We start from the raw sequence: 10,172 nt of genomic DNA, 5'->3' as shown, positions 1-10,172 counted from the left end.
GTTCAACTGAGATGAACACGTGTAGAATAAAACTGTGAGCAAGCTGCTATTGCGCCAGAGCTGTGTAAAGGAAAAGACCCTAGACCTCAGAGCCAGGAGCCTGGGTTTAGATCCTGCCTCCTGAAAAAGAGGGCATGGCAGTCTTCTGACTGCCCACTCCCCACCAGCAAGGCTTAGGCGAAATCACTTTCTCTGAGCCTGTTTCCTCACCTGTGAAATGGGGATGCTAATGCCTGGACTCAAGCTTCTTCTGAGGAACAAGAAATGTTTGCAGAGAGCTACTTTGCAGGTAGTGTGTAAGAGACAGCTCTCCCTTATCTGTCCCTCCCGCACCCAGTAGCCAGCACAGTGTCCAGTTTGCCCACACATCTGCTTCCACCAAGAGCCTGTGAGCTGCTGCGGAATCTTTGCCTTCCAAGTTCTGAGCATAAAAGCTCAGAGCCTGGCACCCCGTGGGTGCTCAATAAACAGATCAGAGAACAATGATCGCAGGCAGGTTGCTCCCCCGCTGGACCCCCTCCTTCTTTGTAAGTAGGTAATCTCCGGGCTCCTTCCTCTCTGGTGCCTATACTTAACGATTTCCTTTTTTAGGACAGGCCTAGGAATCACATTTAGGGAAGGTGGGTGGGCGTGTGAGAAGAGACTGATTAAAAGGTTAGTGCACATTTTTGGTTCCCACTTCCGAATCTTCCCGAATTTATTTTTGCCTACTTAATAAAAAGAGCCATGTCACATTTCTTTAGCTTGTCTTTTGGGTTTCTTTCTTTCTTCTTTTTTTTTTAAGTCTTTATTTTAAACCGCCCACTCCAGCCATCCCAGGACGCGGCAACGAGGGGGCACAGACGGGAGGAGCATTTGCCTGGGAAGGGGGAGCAAGCCGAGCTCCACTGTCCGGGCGGGGGCCAGGAGGCGGCAGAGTTCAGGGGCTTTTGCCAGGAGCGGCACCCACGCGCCCCTCCGTACGGGTGCCCCCTCTCCGAGGCCGCGCACACCAGGGGTACTCGGGCGCCCAGCCCTCCAAGCTGCCGCGCCCCCAGCCCGGGGCCGGCCGGAGGGGCGGGGCGGCGGCGGGGCGGGGCGGGGCGGCGGCGCTGATGTAATCCCGGCGCCTGGGCGGAAGGATATGGAGCGCGCCCGGTTGGCGGGGCGCTGAGGCCAGTTGCCGGGTAACGGAGCGGAGCGGCCGCGGCGCGCCGCCTCCCGCCCTCCGCGAGTAGCGCCGGAGCCGCCGCCGCTTTACGTAAGGCGCAGGCCAGGGCCGCCCGGCGCTCGGCAGCCGCTCGGAGCCCTCAGAGCGAGAGGAGGCGCCGCCGCCGGCCGCCAGGCAGGTACCACGGGAGGCCGGGGCAGGCGGGCGGCGGCCTCGCGGCCGGGCGGGGGCGGGCCGGGCCGGCCACCGCGGCCAGCGGGCTCCGCGGCCGGCTGGAGGGTGGCCGGCCCGCCCCGCGGGCCCCGAGAGAACCCCGGCCTGGCCCCGGCGTGCGGTGCGCTGCGGGCTCGGGGAACCCGGTCCCGGGCCCGGCTTGCGGCCGCGCTGCGGGGGCCGGGCGAGCGGAGGGCGTACGATGAGTCCGCACAATGGGCCGGTGTCGCCCCACAGGGAGCGGCTCTCTGTGGGGAGGCGAGGCGGGGGCCGGACGCGGAGCCGCGAGCGGGCAGCGGCGACGCTCCTGGAGCGGCCGGCCGGCGGGTGGGCGCTCGCTGCGCGGCCCCCTCCCCTCCAGCATTGTCCTTTAGGGGCCCGGGAAGGGAAACCGCCGGCGGGGGAGGGGCCGGGCGGGGCGGGGCCGGCATTGACTGACGGGCGCGCGGGCCTGTGGCGCCGCGCGGGCGGGGCGGGGCCGGCCGGGCTCGGGGCGGGGCCTGGCGCGCGCGGGGCGGGCGCGGCGCAAGGTTTGGCGAAGGTTACGGCCGCCTACGGGAGTGACGGGCCCACAAAGTCACCCGCAGCGCGAGAGGACCTGAGCCCGCTGGCTTCCGAGCACAGGAGTCGGCTGCGGCCTCTCAAAGCTCTCTGCTCCTCCCCGCCCGAGAAACGGGGGTTGTCACCTGTGAAATGCTGCGTGCTGCCCCAGGATTTGGCATGCAGCCGGCCGTGCGCATAGGACAGGGCCCGCACGTGCCGGGTAGCAGATCCCCAAATGTCACAGAACCCAGTTTTGATTTTTTTCGCCACGTCTCAGTTTTTGTTCTCTGTAGGCAAGCTATAGAGACGTAACCTTATAGAAAGTATAGGAGATTAAGTGGGGAGGAGGTTGGTTATGCGGTTCCTAATAATTACCTTGGTTGGACACTTACTTAGTTCAAGTTCCTGAGAATGGGTTTTACATCTTTGGAACTTTGCTTGTTTAAGAAGGAAAAACGGTGGTAGGAGATTGGTGAGGGGTGGGGACAAGCAGTTTTGATTATAGGTGATGCTGTGGATAAAACTATACAAGCTAGATTTCTCCAATGTAATGTATAATAAGGTCTGTGCCAAAACACTTTGACCGTATCGTAGGCTTTGAATTTAAACGGGGTGGGGGAATCCACCACACTGCGTCTTGAAGGTCAGATAATCTCTCATCAGTTATTTTGCATCGATCCATTCTGAAATGAGTCTCAGGATTTTTTTCCCATTCCTCTGTGACAAACACTGTTTCCGAAATTGTGCCTTTGCATTGCTATAGATAAACTCCTAGCAGTTACTACTTATTCTAGATTCAGTTGCTGTAGCTCCGAAATAATGAATCTTTAATAATTAAAAAAGTTTTACTGCTTCATTTTGGGCATCTGTATAAATGGTTTTTATGTAAGCCTGTTTCATCAATTAAATGCCTATTTGACCTCTGAAACATTGAATGGAGGGGAAATACTACTCTTAAATATTTGATCCCATACTAAGCAGAATTAAAAGGTACAGGTTTTTTGTTAAAAAAAAGTACAGGTCTCTAACATAGTGTTAACATAAAGCAGCTCTATTTTACAGGTAATTAGCTTATTTGTTATGAAAGTTGTAAACGCAGGAAAATTATGTGGATTTTTAGCACTTCTCTAATGATATTATAGACCACTCTGCTTTTACAGTAGTACTTTTCAAAAGTAATGGAATTAAAAAAAATACCAGCATGGAAAAGTACTGAGCCTGGGTTTTCTGTTTTAGCAGCATTTCACTTGGAGCAGTTAATGGCCTCTGAGCCAGTTTCCTCATCTGTAAAATGGTAAGAATGATGATACTTGTTAGGATGATTGGGATGGTCCAGTGAGGGGAGATGCGAAATAATTCCAGCAGCATTCAGCCCCTTTGAAATATTGGAGCATAAGTTTGAAAATATTTCTTATGTTTGAAATATACTTGCACTCCCAGCAGATAACATGTTTTTTGATTAAAATGTTTTTAAAAAAGATTTATAGTCATTAAAAAAGCAATTCGCTTTTGGAGGGGGCTTATTTAAGGAACGCTGGGCGTGGATCCGAAAGACTCAGCCGTGTATCTCAGCTCATCTCGCACTCCCTGGTCACCGTGGGCAAGGTGGGTAAATGTCTTGGACTTTAGTTTTTTCATTCTGAGAAATGAGAACAGTCTTGTCTGTGCTATTTTTGCTTTGTAGTGTCACTTAAAGTGGCTGCGCTTTCGTGTGTTGCATGTCCTCATTCAGATATAAGGTGACGTCTTCACAGCACATTCGTCCTCCTCATTACCCAGGCTGAGCCTCTGAGTCTTCCTGTTCTTGACCAGATTTGTGCCGGGTCCGCCTGCACGTGCCTTTTCCTTAGGGTGCCTGCGCTGCCCGGGGGTTCCCGGCAGCCCTCGCGTAGATGGGTGCTGCAGGCCTGACCGCTGGCCTCTCTCTGGGCTCTCGGTCCTCCTGTGTTCTGTCACCAGAACCGGGTGCCGTGCCAGTCATGTCGTGCCCTCCCCCCACGTATGCACTAGGTCCTCAGTGTTGGCCTCGTTCTGCCACACCTGGGGCCATGACCGAGTCTGTGGGTCGGCTCACTCCTGCAGGGATGTTCACCTGGAGGCGCTGGCACCTCTCCTGGTGTTAAAGGGTTAGGCAGTCGTTCCAAGGCTAAGGTTGTCTGGCCTCCTTCTAACCTTCACCGTCCTGTTTCACTGCGTCTCTCGTCTCTGTGTGTTTCAGCCAGACCTTTGGCCACTTTTGTGGTTATTTGTCCAATTCCTTTGTTCTGGAATGTCTTTTCTGCCCGTTTCTTCGTAGCAGAGTCCTTAATACTGAAGGTTTGGTTTAAATACTTGTACTTCTAGGAAAGAGGCTTTCCTTGTTTTCAGAATTCACTCCTCATTCTTCTCCCACACACAGTGCTTGACTCCATTCAATGATTTGTTCTCCTGACTTTATTCTTTCCATGGAGGTCTTTCCTGCATTATAACCTCCTTGAGGGAGGAGAAGAAAATCTTACGCACTGCTGGTTCTCTCCAGTGTGCGGCGTAGTCTTTTACATACTACTTAGTAAGTGACTGAGTTAACTCAGTCGCTATAGACTGATTTCACCGAGGGTGGGGGTGAGGGTAGGAGTAGGGATCGGGGGAGGGGGGTGGCTGTATGTGAGGGCTTCGCGAATCCATCCACATGGCACACTCAGAACAGGGCCCGGCAAGTAGGAAGTGCTCAGTAAGTGGCAGCTTTTACCTGAGGCGGGAGCAGGTGCGGGGAGCACTAGTGCTGGGTGAGTCCGTTGACCACACAGTCTGTGCTAGTTCAGCGTACCAGTGTTCACAGATTTTTTTCTGGTGCTCGTGTATAAAGAAAAAAGTCCTGTCTCTCCACCTGCACCTCTGCTCTTTCATTAGTTCTGGGAATACGGAGAAAAGTGAGTATTTGGTTGGGGAGGGCTTTTGCACCAGCAGATTCATGATGGTGGTCCAAAATTATCTTGAAGACACGCAGACCTGTCAGCAGGTGGGCCAGGTGTTTTGTGTGAGGCTTAAGAAAGGCAGTGAAAAATGGAAATTATTAAATTTTATTCTATTAATTTTCAGTAAAGAAAATGTTTTCATTTTAATCTATTTCTCGAGATGATTCATTAAGCAATAGACTCTCACTGTTCAATATTTGGAATGACTGTCAAAATTGAAATTCTGTTTTTGATGTCATCTCTAAGGCTTGTCCCTGCCCTAGGCTTTCTCCAGAGCCCTCTGTCTCTTTTGTCTGTTTGGCAGTCTTACGCCTGGCCAAATAGAGAGAAAGTGAGTGAGGAAAACTAGCTATAATTTGTAAACTTTTAATTAAGTAGTTACTATTTTTAAGTTCATATGCATTTACCGATTAACATGTATCCAGAAACTTGAAATATGGAATTCCCTATTGGCAGTAACAGAAGAACATGTATTGACTGCTACCTAACGTACATTGACTCTACTTATGAGCTTTTTAAAGAAAATTATTGGAAATCTATATATTCCTAGTAAATTGCTCTTAAAACCTGCCCCAAAGGGTTGGGGATGATATGGCTATCCCAGTAGATGAAATGGCATTAGAAATAAAGGCAGTACGACAGGTAGAAAATTAATAATTGCAGAAATGCTTGAGAATGTGTTGCTTTGTGTGTGTGTTCCTAGCTAGAGTGATGAAGGATGAAGCTCTGTGTGAGTGTGTTTCCCTTGTGACCAGAGCGAGCCAAGGCACTGTGTGCCGGGAGTCATATGGTGCCTGGCACAGGAGAGTGGTCACTCAGGACACTTTGAAATGAAATGAGCCAGTCGCCTATGGAGAAAAAAATGTATGGAGATAAAGATGTGTACAGAAATGTGCCTCAATGCATTTTCGGTTTTTTAGGGGGGAAGTTGAAAGGGAGGGGGGTGTTATTTTCCCCTTTCAGCCAGGAGTTTGCTTCTAGCTCAACCTCTTTTTCCAGAGTACCTTTGTAATCTTAACAGCCAGTGCATAACTGTTTCAGGATTGTTTGTCCAGTTTGGGGGTTTATTCAAGCTCTTTATCTTTTTCCTTTAATTCCTAGCCTTAAGTGTCTGATTAACATTTTGCTCTTTGTTAGCCTCTTCCCTAAAAATTTTAATCGAGGGGAAATTGAAATCGAAGACGCATTCGAGGGCCTTTTTTGGCGCTGGTTACTTGCCACTGCTTTCTTGGGTTTCACCGCAAATAATCGAGTATCAGTTGTGTTTTTGTTAGTAATTTTTTGCTGGTACCATCTAAGGAGTTTCTTCTTTACATAGAATGTAAAGCTTAATTTAAAACTGTTAGAGTATATTTCGTGTGATTTATCAAAACATTGTTTTGAATAGAAGTAATTGTTGCAAAGCCTACTTATTCTTTTAAAAGTACATGTTAAAAATCTAAGACAAGAAGTAAATTATAAGATGAAATGTAAACCTTCATCCCCTTCCCATCCTATACTCATCTTAAAAAATGACTGATAAATTTCTTGGATGTCATAGAAAAATATGCCTGTATTTCTAAAAAAAATATGAAGTCACGGTAAAGAGTGTTCTCGGTTTAAACAAACACTAAACTTTGTGTCTTTGAGTACTCTCCGTGTTAGCACGTACAGAGCTAGTTCATGTACAGGTTGACTTTGCCGCTCTTTTTTGTGCACCAGGTATTCCACCGTACGAACGTGCCAGGCTTTATTTAGCCGGGTGATGGGCTGGGCTCCCCTGCCGTTTTAACAGTGCTGCACTGACCGTTCTTACTCGGCGAACTTTCACGAGTAACCTCTTTACTCTGAGCAGCCTTTAAAAAAAAACTGACCAACAAGTTTCTGACTTCTCAGAATTATCATTGAGCATGTTACAATTTTTCTTGGGGGCTATGTTAGTTTTAATAAGTTAAGACATTAGGCTGGATGTTTTTTTCTCTGAGGTAGTCCTGTGATGGAATTTTGTCTTATTAAGGAAGACAGCCTTTTGTCTTGCACGTTAAATATTCGATTAATAAAAATTACGAAGGCCCTGGGGCTGCTGTCTGAGCCAGCACCTGCAGAGTCCCGTGGGCCCTCACCGGGGCTGGTGCTCTGCTGTCGCAGTCTTCAGTCTTCGTTGTCTTAATTTGCAACAGGGGGCCTACCTTTTCGCTTTCGCACTGTGCCTCGCAACTTATGTAGCCTGTCCTCGAAGACTTGAAAAGAAGCAGGTAAGAATCCCTCATCCTCACATCTCCTGATCCTGCCGCCTGTCAGTGCCTCCCACAGATAGCTTAGATTTTCTGCTCAGAGCCTCCTCAATGCATATAAAAACGCACACTTATACTGTATGCTTGAATTTTTTTGAAAAACTGCTGAATCGAAATCCATGCAAAGTCAATGTATATTTTCTTGAAAAACTCCATAATGACCTAGAATGCAACAAAGTTGAAAACATTTTTTTAAAGGAACTCTAAAAATATTAGCTGTAAGAAGTTGGTACTGAACTGCATTTTTAGATGTTGTATTTTTTTTGTTTTTGTTTTTTTTAAAGCATAGTTTTTTGAAGCTTTAGGGAAACAGCTTAAGTTTCAGAGTGTTAAAATATCTATCTCTGATGAGATTTGTTTTCTAAAACCTAGTAAATAAACTCTAAGGCCATCATAGGAATGAAAATAACATCAGCCATCAGTCAGGCTCACTTGAACAAGGGATTCGCTGGTGGGTGCAGAGGGTTATCTGGGGCCCGATTTCATTAAAAAGTGGTCAGAATTCAGGGGCAAGAGGAAGCGTAAATGGTTCTTAGAAGTAGCTACAGAGAGTGGGTAAGGAGGACAGTGAGCTCACACGTGTTAAAACGGTTCCTACGTCAAGCCTTGTGATAAGGACCTTAGGTAAACAGTGTCATTTCATCCTCTGGCAACCCTGGAGAGAGCTGGTATTATCCTCATTTTACAAATGATGGAACTGGCTGAGAGGTCTCAAGGAACTTCCCCAAGGTTTCAGATAATACATGGCAGAGCAGGAGCCCAAGCTCCCATCCTTGCAACCTGAAGTTCGTGTTCTTTCCACTGCCCTGCCCTTCCTAGAGGTTTATTCATTCGCGTCGTGCTTGATGACTGCCCGCTCCGTCCTGGGCACAGATGCCAAGACGATTAGACATGGAGGAGGCTTACCGGGCGAATTGTGGGTAAGGGAAAGTGGGGGAGCAGGAGTGATAGGAGGGACCTTTCGCTTTCCAGGCAGATGTGAGTCTGCGCAGGAGGTGGCGGGGAGCGGGGTGGGAGCAGCCTCAGGCCTGGGCAGTTTGGGGGAAGTCTTGGCCAGGCAGCTGGAGGTCTGCTCAGTACTGCTGGGGGCAGCCCGAGGGATTTCATGGCCCGATGTCCTTGCTGTGGTGACTCGAATGTGCAGCTGCCGGAGGCTTTTGGTCAGCTTGGCTCCTCACAGCAGGTTCTCCTGAAGAGCCGTCTGAGCAGGGGCCCCCATGGCCACCACGTGCAGCACCGTTCTGTCCTGGAAGGGGTGGGGGAAAGACCGACGGCAACGTCGGCAGGCACGCAGATGCACACGGCCAGTGAAGATTCGTGCTCAGAGGGGAAAGAAGCAGGAGGTGGAGGTGGGTCGCAGAGGATGGGCAGAGGGCTCTGACAAAGTGACGCTTGAGCCGAGCCCTGCAGGAAACACGGGAGAGAGAGGCGGGGTCGTCCCAGGAGCACAGCATTTGGGGGGAGGGCACAACAAGTGAAGGTCCCGACTCTGGGTAGAGCTAAGAGGATGTGTAGATGGAGTGGACGTGGGATGTGGGAGGAAGAGGACAGTCAGTGTGACGCCAAAGCTTTTGGCTTGAGCAACGAAGTCACAGAGTTGACCTTGACTGACAGTGGGAAGGTCATGGCAAGGATGGCGGTGATGAGAATTCAAGGTTTGTTTTTTTCTTAAAGACATGTTATGAGTTGAGATGCCAGTGAGACACCTGTCTAGTGGATCGATGGCTCTAGAATCCTGGGGTTCACGAGAGAGCAGCAGAGTAGAGATGACATTTGGAGTAGTCGCTGCATGGATGGTATTTAAAATCATGGGACTGGAGATCAGCTGGGACCGTGCTGCTCAGTGAGGTAGCCACGAGCCATATGTGGCTTTTGAACGCTCGAAATGTGGCTATTTTTACTTGAGCCATGTGAAATGCATGCGTGATTTCAAAGATTTAGTATGGGGAAAAAAGGACATAGGATATCATTGAGAGTCTTTTACCTGGACTATATTTGGAGTGATAATATTTTGAACATATTGAGTTAAATACATTAAGATTAATTTCAGTCGTTTTTTTAACATGGCTACTAGAAAATTTTAAACTATGTACGTGTGTCTCAGATTTTGCTCTTGGGTAGTGCCGACGGAGGAAGTGAAGGGGGGTAGAGGAGACGTGCCAGGACTGGCCCGAAGCCAGCGGGGGACCGGAGAGCCCCGGGCCGGGGCAGCAGAGCCGTAATAGCCGTGGTCTGTGGGCAGGTGAGCCTCGCTCCAGCGTCTCCAGAACTCGGGTAAGAAGAGTGTTGGCAGCAGGCCCTGGCTCGGCTCCCGAGACGTGAACAAGTCCCGAGGTGGTCTGCGGGACGGGGGGGGTCTTTCCCTGTGCCAGTGCTTTTGTAAGGCGGGTGTCCTCAGGACGCCCAGGGCCGCGCTCAGGCACGGCGGCAGGAGGAGAGCGCACACCTGGACGGTGTGATGCTCTCGATGGAGGCAGGTGACTGGTGACCCTCAGAGCCCTGGTCTCGGGGCTTTCTTTCACCTCGCAGCTTTGGTTCATTGAAACTGCCACAAGGATCCTTCCTTCCTTTTTCTAGTTCTGAGCTCGTAGGTTCCTTTCGATGTTCAGTTGGGCCCCTTGAGTGAACCCGAGGGAGGGCTTTGTTACCACGTGTTACCCCAGCTTATGGGCGGTGTTCTGGTTTACGCGTTGGCCGTTTGGTTACTTTAGTCGGTGTGGTTTGGCACCCAGTCCACCTTCTGTTCTCATCGTCCAGAGCCGGGGCACAGCCTCGGGCCCTTCACCGACAGCAGCTCCGAGGCCCTTCCAGGTGCCACTCACGGGCTCGTTCCACTGTGGTGATAGCTGTATCGGTGGAGTGTGGGGCAGATCTCTTTCCCTTGACACATTATACTTTGTCCCCCTTGCATTTCATTCTCTCATTTTGGAAAAGACACACTTGCACACCGAAGAGCGGTTTCGCTTGGCTGGCCACAGACCTGCGTGGAAGCTGGACCGAGCCGGGGCCTCGGGGCCTCGCCGGGCGGGCAGGACGGCA

At 50.2% G+C, this 10,172-nt stretch overlaps 1 protein-coding gene across 8 annotated transcripts in view; it reads left to right on the top strand.

Moving 5' to 3' along the window:
- The first annotated feature begins 1,167 nt into the window (after positions 1 to 1,167).
- KIAA0232 (KIAA0232 ortholog) overlaps positions 1,168 to 10,172 on the top strand; it is a 66,785-nt gene continuing 57,780 nt past the window's right edge. For 4 of the 8 annotated variants that reach the window (XM_036227470.1, XM_036227468.1, XM_036227473.1 and 1 more), the window contains exons 1-2: positions 4,558 to 8,053; positions 9,238 to 9,407. The gene's annotated coding sequence lies outside the window, so the exon portion shown is untranslated. Of the gene's footprint in view, positions 1,329 to 1,895; positions 3,512 to 4,555; positions 8,054 to 9,237; positions 9,408 to 10,172 lie in introns of those variants that run through there. The other 4 variants (XM_036227471.1, XM_036227469.1, XM_016161225.2 and 1 more) reach the window with 4 other exon arrangements.

The sequence above is a fragment of the Rousettus aegyptiacus genome, unplaced genomic scaffold (genome assembly GCF_014176215.1).
Source record: "Rousettus aegyptiacus isolate mRouAeg1 unplaced genomic scaffold, mRouAeg1.p scaffold_m13_p_10, whole genome shotgun sequence".
NCBI classification, from domain to species: Eukaryota; Metazoa; Chordata; class Mammalia; order Chiroptera; family Pteropodidae; genus Rousettus; species Rousettus aegyptiacus.
This window is presented reverse-complemented; position numbering and strand designations above follow the sequence as displayed.